Source organism: Eretmochelys imbricata, chromosome 16 (assembly GCF_965152235.1).
Source record: "Eretmochelys imbricata isolate rEreImb1 chromosome 16, rEreImb1.hap1, whole genome shotgun sequence".
Taxonomy (NCBI): Eukaryota; Metazoa; Chordata; order Testudines; family Cheloniidae; genus Eretmochelys; species Eretmochelys imbricata.
Genome location: NC_135587.1, coordinates 1,500,478 through 1,511,986, shown reverse-complemented (window position 1 = coordinate 1,511,986; position 11,509 = coordinate 1,500,478).

The following is an 11,509-nucleotide window of genomic DNA, read 5'->3' as shown; positions in this document are numbered from 1 at the left end:
GGGGGCAAGGGGCGGCATGAAGTGGGAGCTCAGGGAGAAAGGCGGTGTGAGGGGGGGCCTCAGGGAAAAGGGCAGTTTGAGGGGGCAGGACCTCGAGGAGAAGGGGTGGCACAGGGGGTGGGCCACAGTTTTTGTGCCAGCAGCCCCCCCCACACACACACTTTTAGGAAGCTTTTGCCCATCCTGCCCTCATCCCAAATTAATTTGTTGCAGTAAGAAAACTTTGAGCAACAAGGGGACTTAGAGACCCACAATATAACCGCCAAAATCCTCACCCGCCCCTAGAGCTGGGCAAACAGAAATTTTTGGTCACTGGCAATTCCAAAAAAGAGATGGAAAAAAAAACGGTTTCAGGTTGAACAAAACTAACATTTTTCCAAATTTTTGATGAACCAAAAAGCTTTAAAAAAAAAAAAAAAGACCCAGGAACATTTCAAGGGTTATAACTTTTTGAATTTTTAAAATAAAAGTGAAGGACATTTTTAAATAAAAAATAGTTTCAAACTGAAAAATCAAAATGGTTTGTTGGGAAAGTGTCTAAACGAAATGCTTCGACTTTTTAAGAACTGGGGGGAGGGTCTGGACATGAACAATTCAGCAGACTGGATACGAAATCGCAAACAGGTCTCCTTCCCCATTCTCCAGGGCTGGGTCTCGATTCCTGTTTCTGGTTCCCTGGGCCTGGTCCCCGTCCCTGTCACACACTGCGAGAAGCTCAGATTCCTGGGAATCCTGCGGACTTCCAGGCTACTGGGAGGGATGAGTCAGCAGCTTCCTGAAGACGAGTTGCGAGCATGCAAACACTTTCCCGCTACCTTTCCAAAACCCACATAGGTATAGTAAGACTAGCACCTCCACCACTGCCACCACTCCATGCACCAGGAGACGATTCCAGGACACTGGCTCTGAAACTAAAGAGAGAGAAAGGCCCCATGACTAAGGGAGTCCGTTAAATCATCCCACTGCTGCCATGAGGATCCCAGAAGATGAAGACGTTCCTAGGGTACAGTAAGAGCTGAGTTGGGTCGAGTGCACATGGGCAGCACTCAGAGCAGCGGGAATGAGATCTCCAGGCTCATTATCCCCATCGGCCAACCTGAGGGAGAAAGGTGAGCCCGGCAAAGCAGCCCCTGTTCCAGAGTCTGGGAACTGGGATTTTTAAGATGCTCCAAGATGGGGTCCCTCAGGTTCTTAAGGTTAGAGGGGATGGTTAGGATCATCTCCTCCAGCATCTCCTGAAGCGTGGGGAAGGGCTAGCCATGGTGGGAAGGGTGGGGTTTGAAGATGTTTGAAGATGAGATTACTGGTTCTGTGGATGAAGGGAAAGCAGTGGATGTATTGTTTCTTGACTTTAGCAAAGCTTTTGACACGGTCTCCCACAGTATTCTTGTCAGCAAGTTAAGGAAGTATGGGCTGGATGAATGCACTATAAGGTGGGCAGAAAGCTGGCTAGATTGTCGGGCTCAACGGGTAGTGATCAATGGCTCCATGTCTAGCTGGCAGCCGGTGTCAAGTGGAGTGCCCCAGGGGTCGGTCCTGGGGCCGGTTTTGTTCAATATCTTCATAAATGATCTGGAGGATGGTGTGGATTGCACTCTCAGCAAATTTGCGGATGATACTAAACTGGGAGGAGTGGTAGATACGCTGGAGGGGAGGGATAGGATACAGAAGGACCTAGACAAATTGGAGGATTGGGCCAAAAGAAATCTGATGAGGTTCAATAAGGATAAGTGCAGTGTCCTGCACTTAGGATGGAAGAATCCAATGCACCGCTACAGACTAGGGACCGAATGGCTAGGCAGCAGTTCTGCGGAAAAGGACCTAGGGGTGACAGTGGACGAGAAGCTGGATATGAGTCAGCAGTGTGCCCTTGTTGCCAAGAAGGCCAATGGCATTTTGGGATGTATAAGTAGGGGCATAGCGAGCAGATCGAGGGACGTGATCGTTCCCCTGTATTCGACATTGGTGAGGCCTCATCTGGAGTACTGTGTCCAGTTTTGGGCCCCACACTACAAGAAGGATGTGGATAAATTGGAGAGAGTCCAGCGAAGGGCAACAAAAATGATTAGGGGTCTAGAACACATGACTTATGAGGAGAGGCTGAGGGAGCTGGGATTGTTTAGCCTGCAGAAGAGAAGAATGAGGGGGGATTTGATAGGTGCTTTCAACTACCTGAAAGGGGGTTCCAAAGAGGATGGCTCTAGACTGTTCTCAATGGTAGCAGATGACAGAACGAGGAGTAATGGTCTCAAGTTGCAGTGGGGGAGGTTTAGATTGGATATTAGGAAAAACTTTTTCACTAAGAGGGTGGTGAAACACTGGAATGCGTTACCTAGGGAGGTGGTAGAATCTCCTTCCTTAGAGGTTTTTAAGGTCAGGCTTGACAAAGCCCTGGCTGGGATGATTTAACTGGGAATTGGTCCTGCTTCGAGCAGGGGGTTGGACTAGATGACCTTCAGGGGTCCCTTCCAACCCTGATATTCTATGATTCTATGATTCTATGATTCTATGTATACAGGAAAATGGGGGGGTGGGGTCACTAACACATTGCTGATGGGTGAGGGGTATGATTGGTTTCTTTGCCTTGAGGAGGGGGCTCAGCTTTTAAAAGTTTTGGGAAGAATAATTTAGTCTGAGCCCTGGCATAACCCAGGCCAGAGAACGTCGCCTACTGATTCCTGCACCCAGCTCAGTGATTTATGGCACTGACTTGGCATTGAGAAGGATTTTATCATAGGCTTACATCCAGCTGCAGAAGAGAAAGGGCATTAGAAGCTGAAAGACCCCAGAAGTGGCTCTGGTTTTCTTCTCAAAATAACCACCCGGGGCTGATTTTCCCCAGCCCAGCGCCTTGCAGTCATGCACCCAGCACCTAGTGAATTTGGTGTGCAGGCAGGCTCCCAAATCCAGACAGTGGCACGTCACATCCGCTTTGCCCTGGTGTCAGGGACTGCCCTGAGCGCCCACCCTGCAAACACGTACGCACCTGAGCCCTCCCACTGCGATCCAAGGCTGCTCCTACAGATGGAGTTAAACATGTGGTTAAAGCGTTTGCAGAGGTTCCAGAGAGCTGAGGCTCCATGTAAAAGGAACATTACTTCAGTTATTCCAATCTTGGGTTGATGAGATGCTCCTGCCCGCCCCCTCCCTTCACAGCTGAGTCTCCTACCCAGTGGAATTCTCCAAGGAACTTCCCACTCCGAGACCCTACACACTGTGTCCAGCGCTAGCTGTCCCTCTGGCCCAATCCCATGCTTCAGGACATAGTCTGAACGCCACCGAGGTCAGTAATTAATTCCCCACCTGCATTTGCAGCATGGTAAAACTAGCCATGTATGTTATAGCGGGTTCTTGCTTTTCCTGGAAGCATCGGATATTGTCCCCTGGGCTGGACCAGACAGGACAGCAGCCTGAAATGCCCTGCGGCATTGACTTGAACTCAGACTGACCCTGTGGAAAACGGGCTCAGCCACCTGGACAATTAGGTAATCTTGGCGAGCTGTGAGATTTCAAACAAGTAGTATTTGAGTTTGGCTTGGCAATCCTGGGTCAGGGACTGACGTGAGGGGTTGGGGGACAATAAAGGGAAAGGGTCTGAGAAAGGGCGTCCCTTACAATAAATCGTTCAACCAGTCACTGTTGAAGTGAGATGCTTTACAGATGCTCACAGACAGGCTCTCCCACCAGCTAAGAATTTGGACACTCTGGCTCCCTGCTGGGACCAGCTTTGCTATTCACTTGCAAACAGGGTGGATAAAAATCAATGATTTAAAAAAAAAAAATCAAAAAAATTGGATTTTTTTGATAAAATGGTTTTTGCCCCTCAAAAAGCTATCTAAAGATAGTTTTAATTAAGATACATTCTAGTTCAAAGATCTCTCATCATGGAATAGGGAGGATAAATTCTAATTCTATAGTATGAGACAATATATTCATGTAATGTTTAAGAGAAGTTTTGTAAATGAGTTCCAATACTTCATGGATTAAGGACCCAATCTTATGGGGTTCCACAGGCTTCTGTATAGATTATGTAGGTTAATCTATCTACCCAATGGGATTCAGTGCTCAGTCTAGAAGATACCATCAGAGATGCTTAGTTTTGCAGTTCTCAAACTGTGGATTTGTGTCTCCAGAGGTAACATGCTTGTTAACAGCAAAAATGTTTTCAAATAAATAAATAAATATAGAGAGGTGATATACAGCCTGGCAAGAAAATCCTCCAAATATTAACGATTAACCTGTTGAATTGGAGATATTTATGAAGTCATTGGGAGGGGAACTATCTGCTTCAATAACCTTGGGTAAATGAAATAACCAAACAATCATTCATTTTCTGAGATAGCTGTAAAACTCATCTGAAAAGTTTTCAGAATAAATCACCCTTTAAAAATGTATAGAGTGTACCTTCTAAAAATGAAACCTACATCTATCTGTGAGTTGTGAAGAACATGTATTAAGGTTATAACAACCAACAAGAATACACTTTTATGTAGAAATCCATGATTAAATCGAGTCGTCCTGACTAGTGATTTAAATCAATTTGATTTAAAATCAAATCCACCCTGTTTTTGCTGACCAACAGGCAGTTCTGCTCCCCAGGCCCTTCCGGGGTGTCACTGCCCCAAACTCAGCTGTTAGAAAACCAGGAAATGCTCAGCTGAGATCTTCCCCATGTAACACTAGGAAAGAATCTTAGCACTAGAGCGGAAAACGAACCACAGAGCTCTGCTAACCAGGAGGAGCTCAGTTATAGGTGCCGGTTCCCCCATATAACCTTAACTCTATCCTCTTGGAATGCCACTTTATTGTATCTTGCAGAGTTTTGCCAACCCACAGCCTTCAAATCTCAGCAGGTTGCCTTAAAAATCATGAAATATTTAAAAATAATAAATTTGTGGTGGGGTCTGCCTTTTCATCTTTTGAGTTTTGAGCGGGGGGGGTGGGGGTCGGGGAAGAGAAGGGAGCAGGGGAAGTCACTTTTTTCAAGTCGTCCTACATAAACCCCATATTTTGGTTTAAACAAATGGATGTGCTTATCACAGGACTCCAGTCTCTGGGGCTTTTAGAAAATCAAACACCAAATACCGTGAGATGCATGACAAAGATCAGGGGAGTTGCCAACGGTGGGAATGAGGAATATTTGCCTAAGTCACAGGGAACTAATTGTAGGGAATCCTCTAATTAATGCATCGTTAGGCTCTTTAGCTCTTCCCCCTGTGGAGGTAGAGGCCATGGGTACCCCGGGAACATCAGTGGTCTTGTGCCTGAAGGTACCTCTCCCCTTGACAACCCTCCACTCCCCACCCATTGCACTTCATGCAATTCTGCTGCAGGGCAGCACAACGGGAAGCGTGCAATGCAATCATTCTCATGTCTTTCCGTCCATTCTTGGTCCTGTAAGGACACTGAAGTGCCAGGCCTTCAGCAGCTGCAGTTAGAGCGAGAGGGTCTCACACTCTTGTGCATCAGGCCACGTTTATAGAGCCCTGTGCGGGTACAACATTTGTTTCTGCACACGATCCACGGCTACGAAGCGGATCTCTGCAGATTTGCAGGGTGCTGCCCATTTATACCTGGATTTAGGAGCCGAACTCTGGGCATTATTTTGCAAAACCTGCTCAAGACTTTTAGAGCTTTTTCGTAGCAAACCATGGCGTTTTTTAAACCCCCGACATTCCATGACTGAGCAAAACATCTCCAGGAACATCAACAATGCTGGCTCGAAGAGAGGTAGGACTCTTCTTAAACAAAATGATTTTAAACGAACAACTTGCTACCAAAAAGTTTGAGATATTTGCTGTGGCAGAACAAAGGGGGTTTTGATCTAAAAGAATGTGACCCCAAGCTTCTTACAATTCGTTCTACAGGCATGGGGCTTGTGCATTTTCTGCTGGGGCTTGGCCGGACAAAGAGCCAGAGCTCAGCCCTAACAATCAACCGAGAGAGCGGAGTCAGAGGTGAGGAAGGCCTGGGAAGATCCTGAGACAGGGAATGAAGGGGTGTCCCATCCACCTGCTCCTTCCTGTAGGTAGATCACAGAAAGATCTAGAGGTGAGTGCTGGGGTTTCCCTGCCATGAGTGGGCAACGTGCAATTAACAAGGGCTGCTTCTCATACTCACACACACACCCCCCATCTCGCCATGCACACCTATCATGCCGGCACCAGATCTGATTTCATCTCATGCATTTACACAGCACATCTCTGCAAGCAGATTATAACCCCCAGTGTCCATAACTCCAGTTAACTCTGCAGTGAGGACACGCTCCCCCCAGCCCCAAGACCTTAAAACCCAAGGTCGACTCCCCCTGCTCGAGAAGACACACGCTTCAAACCTGCCCCACCCCGCACCCCCAGTTCCCTAACCTGGGGCTTGCCAGGGGATTCTCTGCTTGTGATCAAGTGGGGCTGGCTGGATGCAAGGCACTGGCCAATCCTCTCTGTCTCCAGCTGCTAAACTGCATTCAAAGAAAGTTTACAAAATAATCCCTCTCCCCCCTCCTCTGTATGTTCTTTCCATGCGCTCTTCCCTCCATCCCTATTCTCTGCGTCTTTAAGTTTCACCTGCTCAGCCAGCAGCTGGGGATTTGCAAATAAATAAATAAAAATAAAAAAACTGGACAAAAAAGCCCCCAAACATTTTCTGTAAAATCGACATGGGCAGGACCACCAGTGCTGGACCTAGTGGGGCTGCCGCCCCCCCCCCCCCCCCCGGCTTGAAGCGGTTTCCATCCTATCCAGGGTTTACAGTTTGGCTCAGTGGCTCTCTGCCCCCTCACTGTACAAATTGTTCCAGCGCCCCTGGGCGGGACAGGGCCTGAAGAAAGGGGCATGTGGAGGTGTTGGGAACACATGGGCCCTGCAGCTGCCCCCCCGCCATGCACCCCCCCCGCCCCAGCTCTACCTTCTCTAACCCCCAGACAACACACCTCCCCCTCCCCTTTTCTGCTTAGGACTCCAGCCCCACTGAACAGTGCAGAAGGGAGATGGAATCTCTTACCTGAAGTGCCATCCAAAAACCCAGAGGGGCGGGCTGGAAGGAAGAGCCCCAGAAACACCCCGACCCATGGCATGTCAGAGGCGCAAAAGGAACGGGCGAGATCGGCGGCAACTTCACCAAAAGCTAAGGCCAGCCCACCATCACCTGACTCTACGAAAGCCCAGTAAGCTGGTGGTGTAAACGGTGCATGGGCAGTTCCACCAGACGATCAACAGAGCCGGTTAGAGATTCATTTAACAACTCTGGAATCGCTTTGCAATGGGAGGAGAGTTTTCCGAGCCATGCTTTGCTTCCTGAGGCGGTCAAGATTTGAGCTTTACTAGAGGATTGTACAGGATTCAGGCACTCTCTAGTTCCTCCTTTGTCAGCCCCTTGCCCTAACACCCTGCCTGCCCTGGGTGCTCAGCTGAGCTCTCCCTCACTGCACGGTGCAAAACCAGAACTATCCTATTACTCTCCCCTGCTGTGTCTCTCTCCCTCTCTCCCCTCAGGCCAGGCTGCTGCTGCCCCAGGGGAGCTCACTGGGATCGGGGGTGTCTCTGTGCTGGGTCCCCGGGGCTGTTGCAGACGCTTCCTCCTGCTGGGGCTGGAGCCCCTGTTCAAGCTCCCCTTGGAGAGAAGCGCGCTGTGTCTTTTTTACTTTTTTTAAACTATGCACTTGATTTGCTGCTTCCAAAATCTGTGCCATTGTCATACTTATGAAATCCTCCTTTTTCTGTAGCTTTCTCTTAATGTCGGGGGCTGCCCTGCTTGTAAATACTCCTTTAATAACTGCCTCAGTTTGTGGATGATTAGGATCTGCATTGGTATACTGTTGGATCGTGTTTCGAATGTGCTGCAAAAAAGCTCCAGGGCTTTCCTTTGGATCCTGCACTACCTTCTACGGTTTAGTTTAATGATTCTGTCTGACAGCTGCGTGACGGAGTCTATACAGTAGCAGCTCCTTAGAGGAGGTGAGGTGGGTCACAGCCTGATTGTCATTTGGGTCCCACCTAGGATTTTTTATAGGATCTTGATTTTCTGGGATCGGGACGTTGTTACGGTCTTGGTCATATCGCCTTTTCGCTTTTTTCCTTGCTTTAGCTATGACCTGTTCTTGTTTAACCTCAGTCAATAATGTTTGCAGGAGGACATTACAATCATCCCAGTCTGGCTTGTAGCTGCTAAGACATCCCTCAAAAACCGATACCAACTTGCTTGGGTTGATAGAAAATTCTCCAGCCTGTGCTTTGAAAGCGGCCAGGTCCATAGGATTAAAAGGTGCATGAGTATAGACCTGCATGGTAAGAGCTTGTCCTTTCTATTGTATTAGGGGCGATTTTAGTCTTGGTAAGTAACGGGTATAATCCAGCAGATGGAGCCTGAACCTCACTATGAGCTTCACTAGGAATCTTACTTTGAGTCTCGCTCTGTGTGGGTGTAGGGGCCGAAGGAGACACCGGATCTGCCATTACATTTGGGGTGGGGATCTGAGGACTGACATTAATTGCTACAGGGCCAATCGGGGTTAAATTACAGCATTGTAAAATATCAGTACGAGACTATAAGGTTATAAACAAGTAAGCATACGAATGCTTATTCTACTTCGCCGTTCGCTGACAGAACAGGAGTAACTGGAGGATTGTATTATGATTTAGTGATCCTCCGGGAGGCCACTGTTCTTGGTCCTCTAATTGGTACTGAGACCAGTCAACCGTACAAAATCGCTTCAATTTACCCTTAGCCATTGGATCTGATCCAAATATCTTCCAATTTACTAAAATACACTCTAGGGGCGTGCATCGTACCGTACCTCCGGTGCTCTGTTCCTGTCCCATACCTACAGAGTAACTCTGGGTGTCCCCAGGTTCCAACAGAGCATATAATCCGGATTTCAAAAGGTTCCTACCTTATCCAAAGGACCGGTTCCCCAACATCGCCCACAGCTGCTCCTCCCCTACATCCAAGAAACCGGTTCCTCACCGTCTCCCACAGCTGCTTCTCCACTATGTGAGTGCGTTGCACCGTCGTGCCCTCCGGGGTCGATCAAACTGCGTCTCCTCTGAGGCCCCCAAGGAACTCACCGGTGTGCGCTGGGCGTCGGTTGTCGCTGCAATCCTCGACCTCCAGAAGGGATCTGGGCAAGGCTAAATTGCATCCTCGTCACCCCACGTTGGGACTCCAAAAGCTGTTGCCAGCACCGAGTGCCAGAGGCGAACAACAGCTGGGGGGGTTCGTTACCCGGTGTGCGTCACTCAATAATCACAACAGGGTGGAGAAGCAGAAAAGTTTATTTGCAGCTGCAAACAAGGTACAGGGAGAATAGAATCTCAAATCCTGCACATCAGAGCAGGTCATTACACACACTTTTATATTCCTTAATGCTACTGCACTACACATCAGCCAATCAAAACTTTGCACAAATATTCTGCCTTTCTTATATGGGTTAGAACAATGTTTATTTCCTGCAACCTCTAACAAGCATTCCTAGCAACTTAAAGAACCAGCACATCCTGTCTGGCCTTGTAGCTCTCTCTCCTATTATCTTTAACTTGGCTTCAGCAAACTTTACACTATGGGACATTGTCTGCGGCTGCAACATTGTTTTAAGAGCAAAAGAGCTTACTCAAACCAGCCAGGCCTAAATTCTATTAAGGGGGGTTGAGAAGAAGCCCTTAGACCTTTTGCAGGGAGACCTCCTCGACCCTTATGGCCTTCCATCCCCTCAACTTAACTAGTGGCCATGCCCTGTGGTCTCCAACAGAGGTAAATGGAAAAGGGGATGTAACCAAAGGTAGATGGGGCCAGACTAACCTGAGCTCTTTCTTTGAGCTGAGAACTGGTTGTTTAGAGAAGGGAAATGCAGCAGATCTAATGTACTTGGACTTCAGTAAAGCATTTGATACGGTATCACGTGGGAAATTCTTAGCTAAATTAGAGAAGACGGGGATCAGTACAAGAATTGTAAGGCGGGTAAGGAACAGAAAGGAAGCCCTGCTGGTGCTGCAAATGGGTTTGGCTGGTGTGGGGTTGCAACTGGCGTGTTACTAATGAACGGTGAAGCCTTGAGTTATGGAGCTCACTCGAAGTGAGTGCCAAGGAAACCCGCACACCGCCCCGCTGTGTATCCTGTATCTGCCACAGAAGGAGTGAAGAGAATCAAGAGAGCTGTCTGGGATGACCTAAGGCCAGAACCGCAGGGGGCTCTGGGGTGGGACTGAGGAGTATTGACAAAACTGGGCTAGCAGGGAGCTGCTGGTCGGGATTGAGGGGCATGAGATCTTTGTCTACAGTGAAACGGTTGTCCAATTCGGTTCCTAGTTTGATGTTTTTGCCTTCATCCCTCCACCTGCATGAGCAGCACAAACCTCTGTGCACTTGGCCTCTAACCCAGCCGCAGGGCTCTGTGCTTGTAGATTTCAACCATGCTTCGTACTTTGCTGTGAATATCACATTGCAGCTGCCAATGGGAGATGCTGCCAGGGATTTCTATGGAGCAGCAGATAGCCCAAAAGCCAGGGCTCCGACGGAGCCCCAGGACGACCCTGACAGCAGCGACATGGAGGAGATGGAGGTGGAGGAGATGGGAGAATGGAAGGGCAAGGAGATGGATGTGGATTAGAACATCTGGGATTTGAGAAGTGCTGGGTGTGCATATGGCACCATACGATGCACCCACACGAGAGGGGCTTCCTCACCTCTCACTGTTTACAGAGCTAGGCATCTCAGGGGTTCTCTTATATATATTTTATTATTCCTTTCTTCTTTGCGCTTACAAACTTTGAGCAGATTTAGGGATGAATGAATGTTCCGTTTCCAGTGGTGTCTTCATGCCAACAGCTCTGGGATTCGGACACGATACGGGAACAGTAGGGTAACATGCATCAAATCTCTTCAATCCAGACAGCGTGATCAGCATGGGCAGCAGGTATCATGGGGCTGTGGGCACTGAGGTTGCAGTGCCCCGGGGCTGAGGTCTTGCCCCCCGACCTCTGCTGTCCAGTGTTGGGGCTGTGGGCTGTGATAAGGGTGCTTTGGGCTCCTGCGGGGGAGAGGTAGGTAGAAGGGGAGGGAGGCGGGCAGAAGGGGAGTGGCGGGACCTCAGGCACAAGGGAAAGGGCCAGGGGCTAGGCTTCCTGGGTGGCCAACTCACTGGCAGCCCGTGCTGATCGGAGAGTAGACAAATGATCGTCAGGCTTTGTGCTGACCAGGTCTAAGTCAGAGCAGCCTTGGGGCTGCTCTAATGTACATTCCGCTCCACATAAGCCCGGGTAAGCTGAGAATAGCTGTACTACAATACCTTCTGGCCATGGGAAGCAGGGCAGTTGAGGCCTTTCCACCAGCCAGGGAAGCCTCTATCTGCAGGTATCCTCTGAGGGTATTGACCCTGTGACATTGCACTTCATAAGCTTTATAAAAATGTTTAAGTGTGAATACGATGTAACTGGAATATGCTTTATGCAAAAGGTCTCTATAAGTTTTGTAATGAGACCTTACAAATCTACTGAGTGTGTTCATCCTATTTGGATGA